Raw genomic sequence first — 25,073 nt, 5'->3', positions numbered from 1 at the left:
TCTTTTTTGGGTTGTGCTATTTAATATTAAAATAATTTTTTTTCTTCTTCACTTATTAAATTACAAAATATTTTAAAAGAGGCTCACACTTGTAATTAGTATTAAAATGTGTTTTTTTTGTCCTATTTAACATATTAAGTTACAAGTCCATATATTTCTTTTGTTGCTATTTTATTTTTGTGTTTATTACTAATTTTATTTCGAAGAATCACTTAAACTTAATTTAGTATCAATTTTTTTAATTCTTAAAAAGAAAACAAATATAAAATTATAGTCAAATATTGAAGGGTTAATTAGATGTGTCATTTGTTAATTTTGGAGTTGTTAGGACGCAAGTTGTTTCAACTTGATAGTTCTAAAACTCATTTTCACAAATAAATTAATAAATATACGAAATTTAGTTTAATTTAATTAATTAGATGTGACATCTTTTTAATCTTTTAGGACGCAAGTTGTGACAACTTGATAGTTATAATACTTGTTTTTTTTTTATATAAAAAAATTAACTCAAAATCAACTTTTAAAATTTGATTAATTTAGATGTGACATCTTTTTAATATTCGAATTTTTGAGACACAAGTTGTACAACTTGATAGTCTTGAAACTCGTATTCCAAAATAATTATTCCAATCAAACAATTTTTTTTTTGTTGTTGTCAAAATCACCTTTTTATCCAGAACAACACAGATTTTCTTTAAAATCAATTAACACATCCGCATTTTCTAACAAAAACTACGTAGCTTTGATTTCTCCATAGTACCAGGAGATACACGTAGGAGCAAAATCATATTCTTGTCAAGCATACTTATAAAAACTTTTTTTTCCACTCTTTTTAAACACACTTTTATCTAAAAAAAAAAATCACATTTATAGAAATAATTTATATTCATATTTAATAATAAAAAGAAATAAATATATTTAAGTTGATATAATTTTACATAATTAATTATAGATAACCGTATTTTAACGGATGCCGTAGGGTGCTAATACCTTCCCTATGCATAATCGACTCCCGAAATCAATATCTGGTATCAAAAACCACTTTTTTTTCTTTCTATTTTTTAACGATTTTCCCAATATTTTCTCTATTTTAAAATAAATTTTGGTGCCGACTCCATTGAATTCGAGGAAAACTCGAAATTTTAGGCCGCGATGTTTTCCTTTGATCATAAATCCATGTGGTTGAGCTATATAAACCTCTTCTTCAAGGAGTCTATTCAGAAATACAAACTTCACATTAAGTTGACATATCTGTTAGCATTTTTCATTAATATGGCTATCACCAACCTTATTGTCTCAATCATTGCGACTCGAGCAAAATTTTCTGAATTGTCTACCTTTTCCCTTTGTAGGAAACCTTTAGCTACCAACCTTTCTTTGTGTTTCACCACTGATTCATTTAGATTCAACTTCAACTTATAGATCCATTTGACTGAAATCTTGTTGTGCTATGGAGCCAGACTTCTTAAGTACCAAGTTTTATTCTTTTCTAGTGACTTTAACGATTCAATCATGGCTAGTCTTTATGCCTTTTCTTTCTTTGATACTTCTATATTTAATGGCCCAATGTTACCAAATAATGCAAAGTGAATTAAATCACCACTTTCAATCACTACATCATCAAGATACATCTCACAATCTTGTAAATGTCTTGGTACTTGTCTTGCTCATTGCGGTCTTGTTGATGTTAATTGATCCTCTGATTTGTCAGCCTTTTCACTATTTTTTCATTCATCTAATAGTGATGAAGGGAAGGATGATGCTTGTTGTTTACCACATTCAGTCTTTTGCTTCAAGTTCCAAGTTTTAGACTCGTCCACTTTCAGATCCCTGCTTATTACAACTTTTCTTTTCAATGGGTCATATGATTTATAGTCACCTATTGGATGATATCCAATCAGTACCATTGGCTCACTCTTGTCTTGTAACTTCTTTCCTTTTTGATATCGCACTTGCTTGTAGCACAAGTCTCAAAAGGTTTTCACATGGCTAGTTGATGGCTTCTTACTAGTTGGACATTTGTTCAATATATAGGCTGTAGTAGACACATCCTTACACTCGAATTTATGTGGCAAACCTTTTCCTTTTATCATGCCCCTGATCATGTCTAAAATAGTTACATTCCTCCTATTTTTCATGCCCCTGATCCTTACACTCGAATGCCATTTTTCACACAAATTTCCTCAAACTTATCTGAGGTATACTCCCCACCTCAATCAGTTCTCAACATCATGATTAACTTTTACTTTGTTTTTTGACTCTCCTCTTGGAAATCTTAAAATTCTCAAGTGCTTCTTCATTCTAAGTTTTGATTAAAGACACCAATATCATTAAGTTGAATTCATCAACAAATGAAATGAAGTATCTATTATGTCCAAGGGGTGGAACCTCAAAACGTCCACAAATATCATAATGGATTAGCACTTCCTTTGCTGTCATAAGAAGATTAGACTTGAATGAGTTTATGGATTTATTTCTTGCCATACAAACCTCCCATACTTTCTCAGGAACAATGATAGTGTTTCAGCAAGTGTACTGAATCGTTGCAAGTAATAATTAAAATGGTAATACCGAGTGTCGAACTCAAGGATTGTGTTTTACTATCGAATTATATTTAGTTACTAAAATTGAACAAAAAGTTCTCAAATTGATTGAAATAATATTTAAAATTAACAACAATAATAAAATTGATCCTTTATAATAAGAAAAATGTCAGGGATGAGTTTCACTTTGAATCGAACGTTGGTGTCTAATTTGATCCTAGTTACTGAATTCCTTTATTGAATTATTACCGAATTCTCTTTATTATTCTTGCACTAATGTCTTAGTGACAGAACCTTTAATTCCAAAGTAACCCATAATTCCTTATGGATTTAAGATTAGAATTAAGTGTTACCGTACTGGAATTCTCTTGTTAAACTATTGTCTTTCCAATTAATTTAAGTGGTTTCATGACCTGCATCTATCCATAGACTACAAATTCTTGAATTTCTCATCTCAAGCATTCGTAAAGTCTACTCCCATTTCAAAATATGAATCGTAGAACATTTTAATGTTGATCAAGCAATAAAAAACATTAAGCACAGAGATGAGAAAAATAATTCAATAAACTCATTCATATAAATAGAAATCAAATTAGAAAAATATAGGTTTCATCTTGTTACACTCATCCCTAACAAATAGGGTTTAGCTACTCATGACAGAGATAGAAAAGATAGAGATTAGAGAAGAATTACAAGAAAGATTCATGAATGATTCTTGATAAAACTGCTCCAATGGTGTTAGAAACGACCGTCTATGAGTTTCTCTGCTAGGGCACAAGTCTCCCAACTTTACAATAGTAAAAAAGATACCTAAAAAGTGAGAAAAGCGAATTTTAATGTGTTTTGTTGTGCGTCGCGCGTTTCATGCACGAATTAGCAGTAGTTTCAGCGCAAAATGCGCTTCAGGCATGCTTCAAGTGCACATCATCTTTGGTCTGGAGTGTAGTGCATGTTTCTCCTCTTTTGAATCCGAATTTGATTTCGGGGTCTTCATAAAGGTTGTAGCTATAGATCGTAGCTTTTATTTACATTTGGTTTGACTCCAATTGGACATCTACAACTCCATATATGGCTGAAATACTCCACATAAGTCATGCTGATTTCTCACCAAAATTCAGCACGGCATTAAAACAAAGTAACAACGCAAAACTCCAAAAAAATCTCTACTTATTCAAGGAAATAAGAATATAAACATTTCATTAAAGTAAAGAAATAAAATTAAGAAAATATATCAAATAACTACTTAAATTAACTAATGAATAAAAGATAAATAAAACTAAAAATAATGAAAAATATGCATATGATGAAGAGTTATCAAACAACAATCTTAGGAATTTTATCAACCATATTCTTAGAACGTACCTGACTCAAACTCCTGAAGTTTAAATGGTCAAACCTTGTATGCCATTTTCAACGATCATCTTTTTGTGCTAGTTGTTTTCAAATATTAAATCTCGGCAACATGCATATCAATTTGAAATTTTCTCTTTTTAGAAAGTGGATCCTCGAGAATCAATTTTTTATTAGAATCAAACAGCTCTAATACATTATCTTTCATTATGAATTGAAATCCTATTTTGAATAAATTTTCCTATGCTTAAAAGATTGCTTTTCATATGGAATATTTTCAACGACCACTAACTGGCCATTCTTTCTCTAAATCACTATGTTCCATGCACCTTCAACTTCAAGTGTTCTATCATCAGCAAATATGACCTTGCTGTTTTGGGTTAGATCAGCATCTTCAAGCCATTCCTTGTGACTGTTCATATGGTTATAACAACCAATATCAAGGAACCAAGATTATGCTTGGCATGATTCCTCAGTGGTTGTCACCACCAGTAAGACTGTGTCTGAGACTAAGTCAACTTCTTGGACAATACAAGCTTCATCATCACCTTCTTTCTTTTGTTTTTCTTTCCCAAACCAACATTCATCAGTAAAGTGGCCATATTTTTCACCATGGCAGCATTGTCCTCATTTTGATTTAGTTGATCCTCATTCTCTTTTGTAATTTGATGACGTACTCGGGCTTGTCCTCATTTTTCTTGAACTTGCCTTTTCCACCCTTCTTCCAATTCTTCTTGTGATCACATTTCATATTCACCTAACCTACTAGTGCTTGTTTGGCGGTGGTATTCTCACCATTTCTCTCATTTGGTCTCAATTCTCTTAGTTCTAAAGAACTCTACAATTTTTTAAGACTCAAAGTTGAAATATCTTTGGATTCCTCAATTGCACCCACAATGTAATCAAATATAGGATACAAAGAACTCATGATTTTATCTCACATCTTCAGTTCTGACAAGCTTTCACCACACCTAGCCATCAAATTTGTAATGCTCCCTAATCTTGTAAAAAAATCATTTACCTTTTCTTTCTCCTCCATTTGCACCAGCTCACTCTGTATTTGATCCTCACTTCACTCGTGTTTTTGCATTGAAACTCCCTCTGATCAAATCAGACTATGATACCAAATTGTTGGAGCAATTTTACACACTTAGATTGTATTGCGAGCAATAGAGAGTGTAATTGTGAGATTGCAAAAAATTGTATTTTCATTGAATGATAACTAAGCTATTTATACACATACTATCCTAATTGACTTACAAACAGCTTAATAACTAATTGATTAGTTAGTTAAAATTAACACAAGCTTATTACTTGAGTTACAAGCTTACAAGGTAATGCATTCTATCATCCATGCAGCACATCCTCACTATCACCAAAAAACGACGATCCATTTCAAAATATCTAAAACGCTTTATTCAATCATCTCAAAACCCTAAACCCTTTTTTCCCCTTTCTTCGAATTACATCACAATCGTCGTTATTGTATTCTTTTTAATATGCATTCAACACAATCATGTTACAGCCACACATTTACTTTTACCTCCACCAGTAGAATCCGCCATCACAACCAGAATTCATTGTCACAACTGGAATCGAAGGGTTTTTATTTACCACTTCTGGAAGCACACATGCATAGTCACAATGGTGAACACGAATTGTGTAAGAAAATTTTTGATCTTGTTTTGAAGCAAGTTTCGTTTAATGTTGAAGCTTATCGTTGTCTTTTGATAAAGAATTTCAAAATAAGTGAACTAATAGAGGGTTTTTTTTAAAGAGAGTTGATGAAATAGTGAAATGTTTCATGGAGCAAAAAATGGATGAAATTTTGAATAGTAATGCTGAAAAAAGATTAATAGTCCCTAAATATGTGATGTGTTATCAATATAACATTTGAATTATTCAAAATTATAAACTTATTCTAAAATTTCTCTTTTGTTAAAATTTTATAGATTGAATTGACAAACAAAAAATTACATTTGAAGATTAAATAAACTTTCTAAAAACACATTTAAAAACCAAAATGTCTAATAAAATATACATTTAAGTTTAATTTATAAATCTCAATCTCAAGTAAATTTCGTTCTTCCATCACAATTTCTTTGAAATCCATTTCACTAGATTATCAGGCTCTATAAATGAAACCTTTTATTCCATTGAATGAAACCTTTTCTTCTTCCAGATTAATATTGCTCTATAAATTGTTCTATACATCTCTCCTAAGTCTCGTAGAAGTGTAATTCTTTCCAGCATATTTCCTTCTCGAATACCCTATCAGGATATGGGTGAAAGTAACTTTACTGCTGACACAGGAGCCTAAAGTTTCAACACCAAATGAGTTTTTGATAGCTTTGATGAAGTTCATGGATTGTATGAGGGTGGAATTAAGCTGCCAACAAACATACTTAGCAAGATTAGTTCATGGATATGTGTTACTGCTTAATTTTGTGTGTTTTTGCAAGCTTCATGTTATGTTCTACTCTTTTGCAGCCAGGAAAGATCATACCTTGTGCTCATTATAGAATGGGAACCATTGTAAAATTGTTACATCAAAAGCAACATGGGAATGCAAACGTGAATGTTAAGAAGAAAGATCGGGCGCGTGTCGAAAATGCGTGCGTGCAGTAAGAAACATCTTATTGTGTTGAAATGGCATAGTTAACAGGTGTTGATGTGTTGCTTCTACTGTTAAATCTGCAGTGGATATTCAAACATCGGGTGATCTAATGACTCTTACTGCTGCTGCTGCAACAGGTACTTGCTTTATCTTTCTACGCTTGTATGATATAAGATTAGTAATCGAATAGTATTAAACTATATACTACCAACACTTTAAATTGAAGACGTATTCGATGTTTGACATGTTTTAGTGTCCAACTCAACACCAACACATATTGTTAACATGTCTATTTCAGAGTCGTGTCGGAGTCCATGTCTGTGTATGTGCTTCGCAGGTAAGGAATGATGGTTTGGTCTGATGAATGCATCAATAAGTCCCTATGATAAAGGAATAGCATAAACACATTGGCCTCCTACTTCTGAGGGTCAAATTTGTGAAAACCATTCTCCACGTGTGGGAGATTTATTGCAACTTACATAAAAAGGTAATAAGGAAATCACAACATTGTATTTGATTTGAATTGGTTATATGGTTGATGTACTTGATTTCAGATGCATTGAGATGGAAACATGTGTTTGTTTACATCAACAAGAAACATCAGGTACTCTATAATTCATACCTAAAATTAAATTATATTTTATTGTATTTTTCAATGGAATTAGTTAATAAAAATAAATTAGAAATTTAAATTTAATTTACTGATATTAATAATTTAGAATTACAATTAGTAGGGAGATAAAATAAATTTAATTTAATAAATAATAATAGGTTTTAGTGACAGACAATATCGGAGTAGATTAATTCTTTATTTATATTTTTCTATGTTTTAGTGACAGACAATACCGTTGAAATAGACCAATTCTTTATTTATTTTAATCTAGGTTTTAGTGACAGTTATTATTGTAGGCAGAAATTAAAAAAAAATATGTAGTGACAATCCTCAAAACATGTAGTGACGGTTCTCAAATTGTAGCAGGTTGTCCCCTTAAAATTGACACTAAATTTGGGTGTCACTCAAAGTATTATTAATCTTTACCTACAGTTTTTAGCTTTAGTGACAAATTTTGTGTGTCACGATAAGTCAATTTTTTTGTAGTGACACAAACATGGACATAGGTCTTGTCCCTGGAAGTGAGGGAATTTAAGCTTTAATGGAAAATGGTTATTTTGGTACTTTGAAGGTTTTTGAGGAGATTGTGAACGAAGAAGTAAGCTATTTTAGAGCTATTTTGTGTGAAGGTGTTGTGTATACTCTTTGAAATGAATTTCTGAATTTATATCCTTTAAAAATGGGAGATTAGAGAGAGATTGAAATCAAGGTCATGATTGGGAAAATGGATGAGGTCTTGAACTTGTTTTGCTAAAGTCCTGAGCTTCTTCTTCTTTGTGTTAATGTTTTGTTCGGATGATGAAAAATAGTGACTAAAAAATAAGTGAAAGTGAGATGATTTTTAATTGTTTGGTATCAATAAAATTAAAAAGAAATAATTGTTTATATACATTAAAATTAATATTATGTATCACATTTATTGATATAATATAAATATAATATTACAAGTGAATGTTTATATACATAGTACAAAATAAAACTATTATGATATGTTTAACAATAAGGTAGAGGCATAGTTGAAACCAATGTTATTTTGATTGATGAAAAAAGTTAATTCAAAAAAGAAGTAAGAATAAAAAACGTGATATGAAATCCATAACAATGGCCAACTAGTAAATTTATCAATTTAAATCTCTTTTTTCAGCATTCTTCTCAAATTAAAGAAAAATATCGAAGAGAGTTATAAAGTGGTTTAGAGTAGTTGGAGTGACATTTACTTCTTCACTCTAACAAAAAAAAAAAGTAGTCTAAGGTCCACCAAAATCATGTTTTTCTTCCTCATTGACAATTGAAACAAACAATGAAAGCTTATTTATTTATAAACTTTCTCTCCTCTTTATTTTCTTTTCTTCATCTTTCTATCATACTAAACATATATAGTGTAAAGGAAGCATATGGGGAGGGAAATACACGAATGTCTCATAATCCTCAATTGGATTTTTTTTTTCATCTAAATGAATTTTCTGGTAATTTTGAAAGAATTTATGAGTTTGTGGGTTTTTAATGAATTTATGATTTTTTTAGTTTAAATTTTTAACTAATTTATTTTCATTAATGATTTTAATAGTAAAAAGTGCACAATAAGTATCATTAATATAGTCACTTTAATGGTTTTTGATTATAAAAAACTCATTAGACACTTTTTTTAAAATGTTTTCGAAATTATTAGGATATTAATCAAAAAACAGATTAAGAATTAAAATCAAAATAATTTAAGATTAAAAATATATTTAAAATTTTTTTGATATGCAGCGGTCAAGGGATTTTAACTGTATAAAAATGCTGTTCTTGGTGTTTATTAAAGGCAAACAAAAGTAACAACACTTAAAAGTTGCAAAAGAATATGTTTCTAAATATAAGCAGTTATTTGACAAAAAGTCGTTTGTTTTTAAATATAAGTTTATTTTCAAATTACTAAATTTATTTATTAAATAAATTTATAATTAATATTACTAATTATTTTAAAAACATAAAAAGTTAAAATTAATTATATACAAATATAAATCACATTTTAGGTATATCTATACATAGAGATAGAGGTAAGATAATGGATCATTTTATGTATGTATGATTTGCACATCAGAGAGTAAAGTGTAATCTTTCATATATTTTATCTCTCTTTAAATATTATAAGATCACATTTTACTACTTCATGTGTAAATTATATATTGATGATTTATTTTCACTCTAATAATTATATTATTAATTTTTTTAATAAAAGTGAAATATGGAGACATAATAGATGATTATATTTAAGGTGGAAGGAAAGGAGTATGAATTGAAGGAGAAATGATTAGAGTTACATCATCTAGGTGCTAATAAAATCATAGGGTTGGAATGAACACTTGTTTTCTTTTTCAACTTAACTATTGCATGCAATAACACTGACCTAACCAACACGTCTCAACATTAGGAGAAGTACAATTCTTATCTGAAACAATCATAATTAGAGTTGCAGAGTGCACGAACTTCTTTAATGTTAAACAAGAAGAAAAAAAAGTGTCATTGAAATTGGATGAAAGATTACATGTATAAGATAAACAAGAAAATTGTTAAAAACATAAATAAAATCTTACCATTGACTTTAGTTACAATAAGAAAAAGTAAAAGAAAAAGAATCATTTTTATTACTTTATAATGTAAAACACACATGTTAATCTATATTTGGTTACTTCTTGATTACAAATAAAAGAAACGCAACATCAACCTATAGTTTATATTTATTATATTTGTCTTCTAATTTCTTGACTATAATGGAAAACATATGTTATAATATACTCTTTTTTTATTAGTTAATATATATATATATATATATATATATATATATTAACTAATAAATATATATGAGACTAACATATTTTGATAAAATTTATGCAGATTTTAATTAATCAAATATATAAAAAAGTGGGTTGTTAGCAATTTTTTTAAAACAATATGATAAGCATTCATAATTTTTTTGATACTGACTAGCATTCCTAATTGTTTATCTAAATTTGTTGTCTTAATTTTTTATCTAAATTTATTGTTTTCCTCTCATCAAAATATAATTTGAATCCTAAAAAGAAATTAAAATAGATATATTTTTAAGACAACATCTATCATACTCTTAAAAGAAAAAAATAGTGGTATTATCAAAATTTTAACCAATAGTTGAATAAATTTTTCATTAATACATCAACGTCAACGTTTACATATCGGATACTAATGGTTGACGTAATCAACAATATTAATATACTTTTTATGCAATTTAATTCTTAAAAATGAAATAAATTATTTTCATAATTGAAAATCTAAGAAATCATAAAAATTTAAAGTTTAAACTTAAAAGTTTAGTGGTGTTAAATCTACAACCTAATATAATTGTCCTTAAATCCTAGTTCAATTGTCAAATGCCGATGATGTTCCGAGTTCAAACCTAGAACTTCTTAATTATAGTGGAATTTGTTTTCTCTTCTAAAGATTAAAAAAAAATTACAACCTAATCAAACTAATTCATCAAAGTTGCGTCATTAAAAACATGTTAATTTGCAAATGTAATTTAAAAATCTCCTTTTTTTTTATATTTATTATCAATTTTTGATATTTTTCTCATGATGCTTTATTAATTACTCTACTGTAAAATACTACGAAAAAACTGTGACACGGTATTTTAAAAGTCTTACTTACATCTTACACTATTTTAAGATATGTTTATGTCATTCTTTAATCTTGGCGTGATTGTGATTATAAAAAGCCTCCGCCCTTCAATGAATATTGTGTTTTAAGCACAAATGTATTTGTTTAAATTATTCTTGACTAGTATATTGGTGTAATTTTCACATGTATTTACAACAATTTGTTACAAAGATGACATATTTTTTAACTTTAAATTTCATCTTTCAAATAAATCTAATTTTAAGTAATTAACACTTCATAAAAATTAAAAATAAGACTTGTGTATGTCGTTTTATTCCATAGCCCATTTGGTGTTGTTGGGGGGATAATTAAGCTCCAACACAAGTTCCTCTAGATGGTGTCAAATGGTAGGAGGAGACCCTAGTAGTCACGAGATTAGATACTATTAGATACTTTTTTTTTATTCTTTTAAATTTCTCTAGTGACCTTCATAAAATGTTAGATCCATATCTCGAGTTATTTATCTAATAAATAAGTAAATTGTCGATTAATCCGTGCAATTAGAATATTGATTTTATGTTGACCCTATACTTATTGGTATTTTTATCATATCTTAAACTATAAAATTTATTTTAATGAAACCAAAGTCATTGATTGCATGGCATTCATTACCAATTTTTGTATGAGCATACCAAAGAAAAACTAGGTTGCCCTCATAATGAATCATCTATGAATTGTTTTCACTAATCGGTAAGTTCTCATTTTTCGCAAATATCTTGTTCATGCTTTAAGATCCTATTTTTAACTTTCCTATAACTCCTAGTTACTAATACATAGGATTCCACTGATCGACTCTTAAAGAAATTCACTTTCCACTAATTCAATCTAGAGGAAATACATTGTTCACCGATTAGTAAGTTTATGTTTCAATCCATTTGAGTTTCCTATAGTTGAAATTGACGAGTCTTCATTTATTTATTTTTTTAAGTATTTTGTTATTAATTTTTTTTAGAATTTTATTTATTCTTTATTTAGTTTTATAGTCAATGTAATAATGGAAAGCAATCTGAATCTTCTTTGATCATTTTGGTTGTTTTTGCTACAATCCTTTCAAACCAAAGAAATTCTTGAAGTATTTTCTTATTGTTCTAATATTATAAATCAATAATATTGAGGAACAAACACTCGGGAAGTTATAGAGGGTTACTACTAATATAAAATAGGTCTCAAAGTGCAAATTTGTATTTTATATGAGCTTCAACGCAACATGAAGAAGCCAAGTCGCACTGTGCTAGCTAATCACTACGTTGCAGTGTTGTTCCTTGCACAACTCCCCAGCACAATAGGGGAGCTTGGTGGGGGCATTGTGCTACATGGTTGCGCTCAATTCAATTCAGAGCCAACACATTGCATCTAGACTCAGCGCAATGTGTTGATACACACTTCCACACAACTATTTAAGTAAAAAATTATTATTTAACTAGGGTTTTGAATTTTTGGAAGCAAAGGAGAATACAACTACACCATAGAGGAATATTTGTGCAATATTTATGTGTAATTTTCTTCTTTCTCTATATTTTCTATCAAACATCATAAGTAGCTAATTTAGTAATCGATTAGGGATTAGTTGAACCTCTTTAAATCTATGTAATTTTGGTTTTTATTTATTATTTATGCATTTATAAAATGTTTGATTATTCATCTATTTTTCTTATTCGTGCTTGATCAACATACAACTAAATTTAGGTATTATTTCGCTATTGGGAATAGGCTATAATAACTAGAACCAAAGTAGAATGTCATGTTTCAATATTGTTATATGAATATAAAATATTAAGATGTGTCTAAAAAATTAATATTTATACAGGCTTTGAGTAACAAGCCTGATTACATATGGAATTAGGGTTCGATGTTATAAAGAAGGCATTTTAGAGCCAAGAAATTGGTCTTAGTCTAGTTTGTTAATTTGACATAATCAAATAAGTTAGATTCTTAAAATAGTGAATTGATTCTCATATTGAGTTTTATCAATTTTATTTTTACATTTGATCGAAATTATAAATCAAATTATAAATATTTTGTTACATAAGTATTTAAAACTTTGTTGCGATGAATAAATTAATAACAATTTATATAGAAAGGATTTAATTTATCACTTCATTACTTGATGGGTTTAGTACACTTGCCAAATATTTGTTAAATTTTTAAACAAAAAATAATAAGAAAAAAATAATAATAGTTTTTGATGTTTACTGACGTTATTTCTTTTTGGTAATAACTATTCCATCCAGAAATAGAGAAAATTGCAAAGTTAAACAAAAAAAAGAGTCAGAGAAGCAAAACAACCATAAATAGAGACATTAAAAGAATCACTTGCTACCGAGCTTCCACCATGTGATTTTAATGTTGAGTTGGAAGATATGAATCCACCACCATTCCTACCACCTCAGTGCGTTCTTTGAGATTTCGGTAAAAGAAACAAAAAAGTGCCGATGATTGAAGAATGACTAAAGATGCAAAAGGTTAAGGTTGTTTCATTTGACATTAACTGGAAGAGTTAAAGATTGGAGTTCATTCATTCCATTCGAGATGATACATACTTGGGATGAATTGGAGGAAATATATCTCAACAAGTACTATCCAATTTCAAAGCATTCAAAAGAAGTTCGAGATAACAAGTTTTCAATAGAAGGATGCTGAGAATTTATATGATGCGTGGGAGGTGTATAAATTTCATGTGAAGAGATACGTAGGGCATGGGTTTGATAAGTTCAGGAAAATGCAGACGTTTTTTCGTAGGTTGAGAACTCAAACAAAGATGATGTTAGATGTTTCAACTAGGGGATCTTTAGGTACATGAACCGTGGAAGAGACGATTAGTTTGATTGAATAGATGGCTGCGAATGAATATTAGATACATCATGATTGAGGGTTATCAAGAAAAGGTTTGGTCGAAGTGGATACCAACACGGCAATGTTAGCTGCACAAAAAACAATGTCTTCAAAAATAAACAAGTTAACTAAGCATATGAAGGTGGTTCTCAGTTCTATAAACACAGTTATTGTTGCACAACAGATTCTAAAGTGTGATTTTATTGTTAGGTGTCATGAGAATGTTGAGTGTACCTCAGAACAATTTTATGAGGTTAATATAATGGGAAGTCAACAACGACATGGTGGGAAACCATATTCCATCACCTAAAATCAACGATGGAGGAATCATCCTAATTTCCCTTGGAAAAATGATGGATCGAGATCCAACCAACAAGCCCAAAAACAAAATAAAGAGCTCTCATTGGAAGAAACTCTCAATAAATTTGTGCAGTAGTTCAATCATGATGAGAAAATAAAGAGGAGGTCAACAAGAGTCAAGCTGCCTTCATGAAAAATCTTGAAATTCAAGTGGGCCAATTGTCCAAGCAAATAGCAGAAAAGGCTAGTGACAACTTTTCAGGTAATATAGCTAATAATCCAAATAATGAGAGTTGGAAGGCCAAAAGTTTGAGAAATGGAAAATTGACTTCATCTCTTATTCCAAAACTCTAAAAGAAGAAAAGAAAGAGGTTGTGGGAAGTCAAGTTAAGCAAGAAAAGAAAAAAAAAGTTAAAGTTTAGGGTACATAGGTCAAGAAGGATGAAAATAGGTCCAAGTTTATCAATGAAAACTCAATCTTGAAGAAGTCACAAAGTTAACTATTCCAAGAGAGGATAAGCCTCAAATCATTCCTCATATGTGAAGTTATCGTACCCCAAGTGAAGAAGGAAGAAAATGATGAACGATTTACAAAATTCATGGAGATTTTCTCTCGATTTCAAATCAACATTCCTTTTTTTGAGGCTTTAGAGAAATTGTCCAATTATGCAAAATTCATGAAGGAGTTGTTGGCCAAAAAGAGGAAATTCTAAGAAGAAGAATTAGTTGCACTTACTAAGGAGTGTAGTGCCATCATTAAGAGGAAACTTCCTCCAAAGTTAAAGGATCCAAGTAGTTTCACTATTGGAAAAGCTCTTTTTGATTTAGGTGCCAACATAAATTGCATGCCTTTGTCAATGATGAAGAAGCTAGAAAGTGAGGAATGCAAACCCACAAGGATGTCATAATTGATAGTTTCTCATTTCTAATAAACTTTTTTATTCTTGATATAGAGGAAGATGATGAGGTACCACTCTTCTTCAGAAGACTGCTTCTAGCCTTCAAGAAAGGTTTAGTTGATAATGAACAGGGTAAACTCATGTTGAGATTTCAAGAAGAGAAAGTGACCTTTAATGTCTTTGAAGCTATGTGCCACCCTAATGATGAAGGGAACTGTTTTAGAATCGATATTATTGAAGATTCAGTTGAATAAATATTTTGATATGATTCATGTTCTCCTTCACTTGAGAAATTGATAGTTAATTCAAAATAAAGTGGAAGGGAGGTTTGAGGAAGATGTTGACGAATGTGTGTTATAGTTGAAAGCATCCAAGGAAGTGAGAGTTCTACAAACAAACAAAAAAATAGAATAGTTATCTGTGGAAGTGATTGATGAGGAAAAGGCATCAGAGATCAAACATTTACCCCCTCCTTTAAAATATATGTTTCTCGATGAGGACTCTTTTTGAGTTCGTCTATAATTATCAAGTCTTTAACTACGTTTGAAGCTGAGAAACTTTTGAGGGTGTTGAAAGAGAATATGCCAGCTATAGGGTGGAGCATTTAGACCTCAAAGGTATAAGTCCAACAATTTTATATGCATAAAGTTATGCTAGAAGAAGAGTTCAAGTCAGTTAATATACCTCAAAGGAGGCTAAATCCCACTATCATAGAAGTTTGTAACAAAGATGTGTGTAAAGTTTTGTTAGATGTTGGGATGATTTTGTAGAATGAAAAGAACAGAAGAAAGATAGCGGGTTTGGATTGTGTTTTTCTAAATAAAACTTTTGCGCAGCTATACTAAAAGTAAAGAAGATAATGCACGAGTGTGGAAATAGAGCAAAGAGACACAACTAGTCACACTGAAGGCTACATACATGCAAATTTTGCAAGTGATGTCAATCACCAAAAAAGTTTCACTGGTTATATATTTACTGTTGGTACTACATCAATTAGATAGATGGCGCGGATACAAAAGATTGTCGTGTTTTCCACAATAGAGGCTGACTATGTAGTAGTAATAGAACCAACAAAGAGTCAATATGGCTTCAAGGGTTCATAACTGAGGTAGGTTTCACAGGAGTAAAGTAATTTGTATAGTGATAGTCAAAATGCAATACATCTAGAAAAGAATTCAACATTTTCTTCAAGAACAAAACACATTGATCTTCTTTATCACTTCATCATATCTCTACTTGAGGATGAGGTGCTGACATCAAAAAAAATTGAAGGAAGTAGAAACCCAAAAGACATGTTGACAAAAGTGATAACCTTTGAAAAAATTGAAGTTGTGCTCAACTTCAATTGGCTTGCTAGAGTAATACACCAGAAAAGGTTGTTGCATGATCAAGGTGTGAACATCGATTAAAATCAATCTTCAAGTGGAAGACTGTTCAGTCAAGATAAAACGTAGCTACCAAGTAAACTTAGTCACTAAGTAAAAATGTTCAGCCATGAAACAAGTTTCTTAGCCATGAAAGAAGTTTCTTAGCCACTTTCTCATGAAGCTAGTGATCTAAATCACCTATAAATAGAGGTGATGGATGACGAATGAAATTCAATCCAACTTTGAGAAAATTACAACCTTGAAAGAGTTTCAATACAGCTAGAGAGATTTCTAGGAAGTGAAATTAGTAGGTGTAATTGGGTTTTGGATAGTGAGAGATTGTGAGTGTTTGTAAACACTTGTGTATAAATTTCTCTTTTTCGATGTAAAGGTTTGCAGCAGTCCGAAGACGTAGGTAGATTTGGTCGAACTTCATTATCAATTTTTGTGTATATTATATATTTTTTGCTTTCACTTTAATATGATGACGGATAAATATATACCATGAGGATGTTCCTGCATTGTTATGTATGTGTATATTTTTAATGTATCTGTTTAAAATGTTACATTATTTACTAATTAAACTAAAAGATGAGCAAGATGATAATTAAACTAAAATGTTACATTATTTTTAATGTAATCTCCATCTATGTAGAATTATATAACATTATTTGACATGGTTACTTAATAGATTATAATAATTTGTTGGCCGATAAAAGTGATAAATATACTATAGTAAGTCTTGTTTAGGATTAACCCGGTAATGAAAGAATAATATGCAAGAGTATAATTCTATAACTGTTAGGATATTGATTAGTTTAACTCTAGTATGTCTAAATCGTTGAATGCACCCTAACAATAGTTGTGAGGTGTAGACTATTCTAAAACTTTATCTTTATGTCTCGAGCTTTACACTATTACTTACGTAAACATTGGGGATGTAAATAATAACTATGCTCTTAAATTACCAATCACTTCTGATTTATTTTGATAGGTAAATTTAATTTTCAAGGATTGTTTGACTTGTTATACTGTGTATAATCCATAACTAGACATGTAAAAAGAAAATATATCCTTGTAGTGATTGTGTAAGAATATTGTTTGAAATTAAAATTTAGATAATTTTAAGGACAAAGTTAATAAAAAAGATGAGAGTGTGACGGGTTTTTATTTGTATATTCTTTTTTTTTTAAATATATCAAATTGTCACACTTTAAAAAAATAACATTAAATTGTTCTATTTTTTGGCACTAATAGATCATTGTATGTCCGGCCAGCGACTTCCTGAAGGCTTTTCTTTTTTCAATTCAATAGAATGTCTCATCCTCATGATGCGACCATGTATTAGGTGTACAATTTTTTTTTTTCCATATTTTTTGCAATTACAAAATCATTTATTTAATAAAACAAAAATAAAATAAAATAAAATTATATTAATATTAATAATAATAATAAAATATATTAATAAAAAAGTTAATTAAATTGAAAAATAAATTACATTAAATTAAAGAAAAAAATACCACACATTGAACAAAAAATACATCACATTCAAATTTTATTATTTTTATTAATTTTTATTTATTAGATCCAACAAAAAATAGAAAGAAGTTGTTATATTATAACAGTCATTTGTTTTGGCATATCTATTATAACAAGTTATTTGTTTTGGCATATCTATAAGGGACGCATTATTTATTTTTGGCACGTTTTCTCAACTATTTTTTTTTTCAATCTAATGTATTTTATTTGTTCAATCTAATATTTTTGGTATTAATTTTTAAAAATGTGGCAATAGAAAGTCGCATCCCCAATATGCGACCATGTATTAGGTGTACAATTTTTTTTTCTCACATTTTATGTAATTACAAAATCATTTATTTAATAAAATAAAAATAATTATAATATTTTAAAAAAACAAAATATTATCAATAAACTAAAATAAAAATAATAAAATAAAATATATTAATAATAATAATTAAATTAATTATATTAATAAATAATTAATTAAATTGAACAAATAAAATACATTAGATAGAAAAAAAATTGTTGAGAAGACGTGCCAAAAATAAATAATGTGTGCATAATATTTTGCCGATAAATCAGTGGCTATTTAACATATATAAAAAAATATATATAAAAAAAAAATTCATTGGATGTAGATACTAACATGTGGTAAATTGTCACACTAACATATCTCTAAAATATTAGGGACAAGTTTTTTGTTTTTGGCACACTCAATCGTCTATGTATTTTTGTTTTTTTGCTAATTTAATGTATTTTATTTTATTAATAGTATTTTAATTTTTTTTATAGATATGCCAAAACAAATGATGTGTTATAATAGATGCGCCAAAACAAATGAGGTGTTATAATATAACAACTTCTTCCTATTTTTTATTAATCTAATAAATAAAAATTAATAAAAATAATAATAAAATTTGAATTTGATGTATATTTTGTTCAATATGTGGTATTTTTTTCTTTAATTTAATGTAATTTATTTGTTCAATTTAATTACCTTTTTTATTAATATAATTTATTTTATTATTATTATTAATATAATTTATTTTATTATTATTATTAATATAATTTATTTTATTTTTATTATTATTATTATTAATATAATTTTATTTTATTACTTTTATTTTATTTTATTAATAATATTTTATTTTTAAAATATTATAATTATTTTTGTTTTATTAAATAAATGATTTTGTAATTTCAAAAAATATGGAAAAAAAAAATTTGTACACCTAATAGATGGTTGCATCTTGGGGATGCGACCTTCTATTGAATTAAAAAAAGAAAAGCCTTCAGGAAGTCATTGGCTGGACATGAGATGATCCATTAGTGTCAAAAAGTAGGGCAATTTAATATTATTTTTTTAAAGTGTGGCAATTTGGTATATTTGAAAGAAAAAAAAGGGATATACAAATAAAAAACCCGAGTGTGACACCCCTATTTTCGATAATTAAATATTTGTTTTTATTAATATTATTATTTTAATTTTTAAATCTCTTTCAAATTATAAATACTTATATATTATAATCCATGACTATGAGAAATACAAAAACTGTGTAGTCTATCGTTCCAATACTCAAAGCTCTCTCCTTTAAATAATGGAGGTTGTTCACGTATCCACCAGAGGCTTTATCATCAGAGTTAGAAATTTTTCTCACATGATCTTTTCTGTAACACTATAAAGTTTTTAGCTAAGAGATTGAACTCTAATGTCAGTTGAAGATGAGAAAAATATAAGAAAAGACAGTTTGAATTGTGTGTAAAAAACATTTTCCCTCAAAAGAGTTTTACTTAATATCTTTTGAAACAAAATAAGTTTTAAAAATATTTCTTGAAAAATAATCTTGGAAAGGAAATACATAAAAGGAAAGAAGAGAGACACAAGTAATTTATCTTGAATCACCATTAACACAGTAGTTACATCCAGTTCTTTCAATTTGAAGGATTCTCCACTAGAATCAAACTAATTACAAAACCACATAAGTATACAATTTTCGGCCGAATATACCTTAGTCTTCTCAAAGCTTCCGGCTTATTATAGTCAAGCCCTTTAAGATCACAAGTCACAGCTTGGCTAAGTTATAAGGACTTAAGGTTTTTGGATAAATATGTTGTAACTCTTAATTTATGATATAAATTGTAAGTTGAAATTAAAAGTTATTAGCTTTCAATAGAAAATATTTTGAATAGGGGTGACAATTAGATCTAGACTCAATAGGTATCCGTAAAAAAAAAAATCCACAATTGGTAGGGTAAAAACCCGCATAATGGATATAGGTACGGAGATGGGTAATTATCCGTAAAATTAAACGGGTATGGGTAAGGGTACTATAGTATCCACCCTGCTCCGCACCCGCACTAATATAAATATATTATTAATTTATTTATTATATTAATATTTAGTTTAATTAATTGTTTTTTTTTTATGTTTTAACATCTATTGATATCATTGGACCACTACAATATTTATAATCGAAAAATAAACGTTTGAAAACTTTTTAAGAATTTGATTTTTATGAATAGACAAATAATTGTGACTTTATAACTAAGAATCATATCTTATTAATCGTGACTTTATAACTATACTTGCAACTTCATATCAATTTTTTTTACAGATATCAAATAATACCATTGTACGACTTACAACTTCATAAAGTATTATTATGGATTTTGAATGTTATTTTAATGTGTATTCATTTGAAATATTTTGAGTTAGAAAATATTTTAGTTTATAATACTTTCTGATTGGATTTAAGATATTTGGATAATTTTTAAATTTAATCACAACAATATCATTTATTTATCGATCTATTTTAGTTAAAGTGTGGGTAATAGGTACGGGTGCGGGCACTTAGGTACCCAAAGGTAAGGAAAACGGGTATTAAAGTTGATACCCAAAAGGGTACGAGCACGGGTATGAATATTTTTTTTAAACTGCGGGTATGGGGACATGTACTATAGTATCATATCCAAACCCTACCCATTGTTATCTCTAATTTTGAATATGAGATCATTTGAACGCACTCAGAATCTTTTTGTTGATGTTTTTGCAGCGTAATTCTTCAATGATTCACTAGCACTATTATTTTGAATGACGTGTGACTACTTTTTATAATACACGAGAATTATACCGTTGCAATTATGACTGTTGCATAATATGTTGTGCATAACTTGTACAATTTTGTACTAGGAGAGCTGAGTGTATTTCAAAATTGATTCTTTAAACTTTTTTTTTTACCGTTAGAAAATCTCCTTTAAAAAGTTCATTCATGAGAATTTAACTTTAAGATGTTGCCCATCAAATAAAGATAATTGATATTCCAGAAAACAAATGATTCACATCTTGTGCTTAAATTGCTTCAACTGGAGGATTGATAATCAGAAGATTGAGTTTTATCAAAGTGTAGACCATAAGATGTACTTGTTTCATAGTGTTGACTTTTTAAGAGTGTTGACCAGAGAATGAATAAATGTTGCCCAAATGATAAACTCAATTTGCACATAAGATAAATAAAAAAATGTGCTTATAGAATTACGTTGACTGAAATATTGATCAAATGATTCACTGAATCAACTTTCAGAGGAAACAAATATTACTCTTCTTTGATCAAATGAAATGTTAGAGTATAAAATGTTAGAAGATATGCATACTTAGAAACATGTTAGAGTATGAAATGTTAGAAGATATGCATACTTCGAAACATGTTAGAGTATAAATTATTCTCTCATATATTTTGTTATCATCAAAATTAAAATTAAGAGTCATTGTTCTTCAACCAACTTAGCTCAAACATATGCACACACAAATAATTGTGCAATAATTTAAGTCAACTTGTGCAAATATATATATCACTAATTCAAAAATATATATTGCACAAGATAATTTAAGTTTAAATTTTATACATTTATTTATAAAAAAATATATAAATTTTAGATGAATACTATATACACTAATAATATATGCAATATTGAAAAAATATTTTAATATTTATCATATGGTTACTGATATAAATTTCATACACTACTTTAAAAATAAATAAACAAAATAATATTAAAAGCATAAAGGTGTCACAAGTTTGACATTGGTACACATTAGTAGGTGTATAAAACATATACAATTTTGCTACTCAGATCCACCTGAGTTATTGTGGAAAAGACTAAATTATACTTATCATTAAATCAAATTTGTCAACTTTTCTTCTCATTTCATCTTCCATTGTATAACCCACAACCTTCCTTTGACTGATTTAAGTACGCACATCTCATACTAATTGCAAAGTTTTACATTTACATGTACTCAATTTACGTGAACTCAATTTATATACATTTACGTGAACTCAGTTTAAGTACGCATTTTTCCTACTCACTACAAAATTTTACATGTACTTGAACTCAGTTTAAATAAATGTACATGAACTCAGTTTACATATATTTACATGAACTCAGTTCGAGTACGCATTTTCCATACTCACATTAAAATTTTACATATACTTGAACTCAGTTTAATTACATGTATGTACACTTAATTTACGTGAACTGAATTCAAGTACACATTTTCCTTACTCACTATAAAATTTCACATGTACTTGAACTCAATAGAAGTACATGTACAAGAACTCAGTTTACGTATATTTACGTGAATTGAGTTTAAGTACACACTCCCCCTACTCACTGCAAAATTTTACATGTACTTAAACTCAATTTACGTACATGTATGTGAACACAAAATGCGAAAGGCTAAGTGATTTAAGTTTGCATACAAAGTATAATTTACCACATACGTGAACTCAAATAGCGTGAAATTCCAATAGTTTGAAGAAGAAAAAATACGAACTCAACATATCAGAAAACATGTCTTGTTAGTAGGTTTTAGCATAATACGAAAAGAAGAGTTATGAGTGAGAGATATGACTTATGAATGAGTACAAGGTGAGTAATGGTGATGAAGAGAGAAAAAAACAAAACATAATTTATAAAAATTTGATGGGGAGTAAATAACAAAATATGGGGTGTAGGTAGCAAACGTGAAAAATATATTATTCATATTTCCTACAAACACTTTTTTATATATATTTTAAGGATAAAAATATAAGCAAATCTAAACAAATTTCATTCTATGTAACAACATTATTCAAAATATATCTTTATTAATTTAGATTTTATTTCTATACTACAAATTTCATTTTTATTTCTATACTACAAATTTTCAAAAAAAAAAAATTAACAGTTCAGACAATACAATTAACTTTTTTTATTATTTTGAAAATATTAAATAAAATTAACCAATTTATTTTAAGATATGACAACAATTTTATTTTCTTTTTTATTTTCTGTTTATATTGAACACCATAAAAAAAATATTCAGATAAGTAGCACCATCAATGAGTCCCACCTACACTGCACCTACAAGTTACAATGTCCACCAAAACATATAATTAATAAAAGCTTTATTTTTTATGTAATTAATATTATATTTTAATGAATTTTTTAAAATATCAATTTAGACACAAAAAATGAATTTTTTTTAAATATCTTTTTTTTTATAACCAAAATGAATAAAAAGTATTAAGCAATTGTCCTACTTTTTCAACTTAATAGGAGGTCGTTGGTCCGGGAAGTGATCAGCTGAAGGTCATTTTTTTAATTCGTAATAGGAGGTCGCTTCCCTAGGGAGCGACCTGCTACTAGCAATTTTTTTTCTTCCTCATTTTAACAATTGTTATTAATTATTTAATAAATTAAAATAAATTAAATTATTTAAAAAATAAAAATATTAATAATAAAGTAAAATAAAATACATTAACAAATAATAATAATTAAAATTGATTATAATTAAAAATAGTAAATTATAGGCTTAATTGTAGTTTTGGTCCCCCTATTTTAGCTGAATCACAAAAGTAGTCCCCCTATTTTATTTCTCCCCAGTTTTGGTCCCTCAAACATAATTTTGGTCCAAAACTTGATGAAATTTCATTTTTTATTTATTTATTTAAGTCACACCATGCTTCAAGATCTCATTTGCAACAATTGTACCTGAAATCTATGATCATAAATGGTGTAGTACAGCTTTAGAAAATGAAATTTCATCAAGTTTTGGATTAAAATTTTGTTTGGGGGACCAAAATGAAGGGACTACTTTCGCGATTCAGCTAAAATAGGGGAACCAAAACTGCAATTAAGCCTAAATTATATTATAAATTTCAAAGAAAATACATTAAAATTGAAGAAAAAAATACATCAAATTTGAGTAGATGTGTCAGTAGCGTTTGAACATTGTTTCCTAGTATGACCAGAGACCCGACATAACCCGTATTTTCTTGGTACTCTTTTTGTAGTGTCCATTTTTGTTCTAATATGTTTGCTCTTTGGGCAACTTTTCTTGACTCTCCACATTAGTGGATTGTGACACATCTTAACACCTTCATATTGTGGCCAATATCCTTCGTTTGGTATGGGTTGGAACGCTTCGTCGTAGACTTTTAGTATCATTTCCACCTTGTACACATCAGGTATAAGACTCCAATAATCATATTTTATACTATAACATGTTGCTATCACATGTGAACAGGGCATATATTTAGCTTGATATTTCCCACAGTCACACCACTTGTTAGGAAGGTTTACATTGAAATGATCAATTGGTCGTCATTATCTTGGAACTACTGTCTCGTGGACCATGAAAGTATGGTTGCTCCGATCAAAACTATCGACTCTATGACTATTGGATTTACTTATTACCAATTTCATAAAATTTATGCAAGTTTTCATGTATACCTTACCAAAAGCTAAAATTGATGTGTGTTATTTTCCCATGGTTGGAAACAATGTCCCTGTGTTATAATAATTTGATTGGACCAAAGCAGTGATACGAAGGTTGCGCGTGCCTTTTAATACTCCACAAGGTTGGTTGTCATCTGACCCCAACGGCTACCTCCATCGAATGCTTGAATTCAATCTTGTCGCAGTATGTTGTCTAACCATTTCAAGGCCTTCGGATTTACTATGCCGATTTTTATGCGATAATATTGATATGTAGACTCATTGATCGAGTAAGCTTGTGTCTATATGAAATCAAACAAATGTTGGCTTGTGGGGTGACGTATTTTTCTCAAATTTCTCAAAAAGAAACTCCAACCCTCTTTTGTCTCACCTTCCACATGAGCATAAGCAATAGAAATTACATTGTTGTTCTCATCCTATGCAACTACTACCAATAGAGTTCTTTTGTATTTTTGTACAACGAAGTCCCATCAATTTGTACTATTGGTTTACAGAATTTAAACGCAGATATGCATGGAACGAAAGTAGAAAAGAGTCTATGAAAGATCCTTATTCCATTTATCAAACTATTCTCAT

This window comes from Cicer arietinum, chromosome 1 (assembly GCF_000331145.2).
Source record: "Cicer arietinum cultivar CDC Frontier isolate Library 1 chromosome 1, Cicar.CDCFrontier_v2.0, whole genome shotgun sequence".
In the NCBI taxonomy this organism is placed as follows: domain Eukaryota; kingdom Viridiplantae; phylum Streptophyta; class Magnoliopsida; order Fabales; family Fabaceae; genus Cicer; species Cicer arietinum.
The sequence above is the reverse complement of the archived record's forward strand: the minus strand, read 5'-3'. Positions refer to the sequence as shown.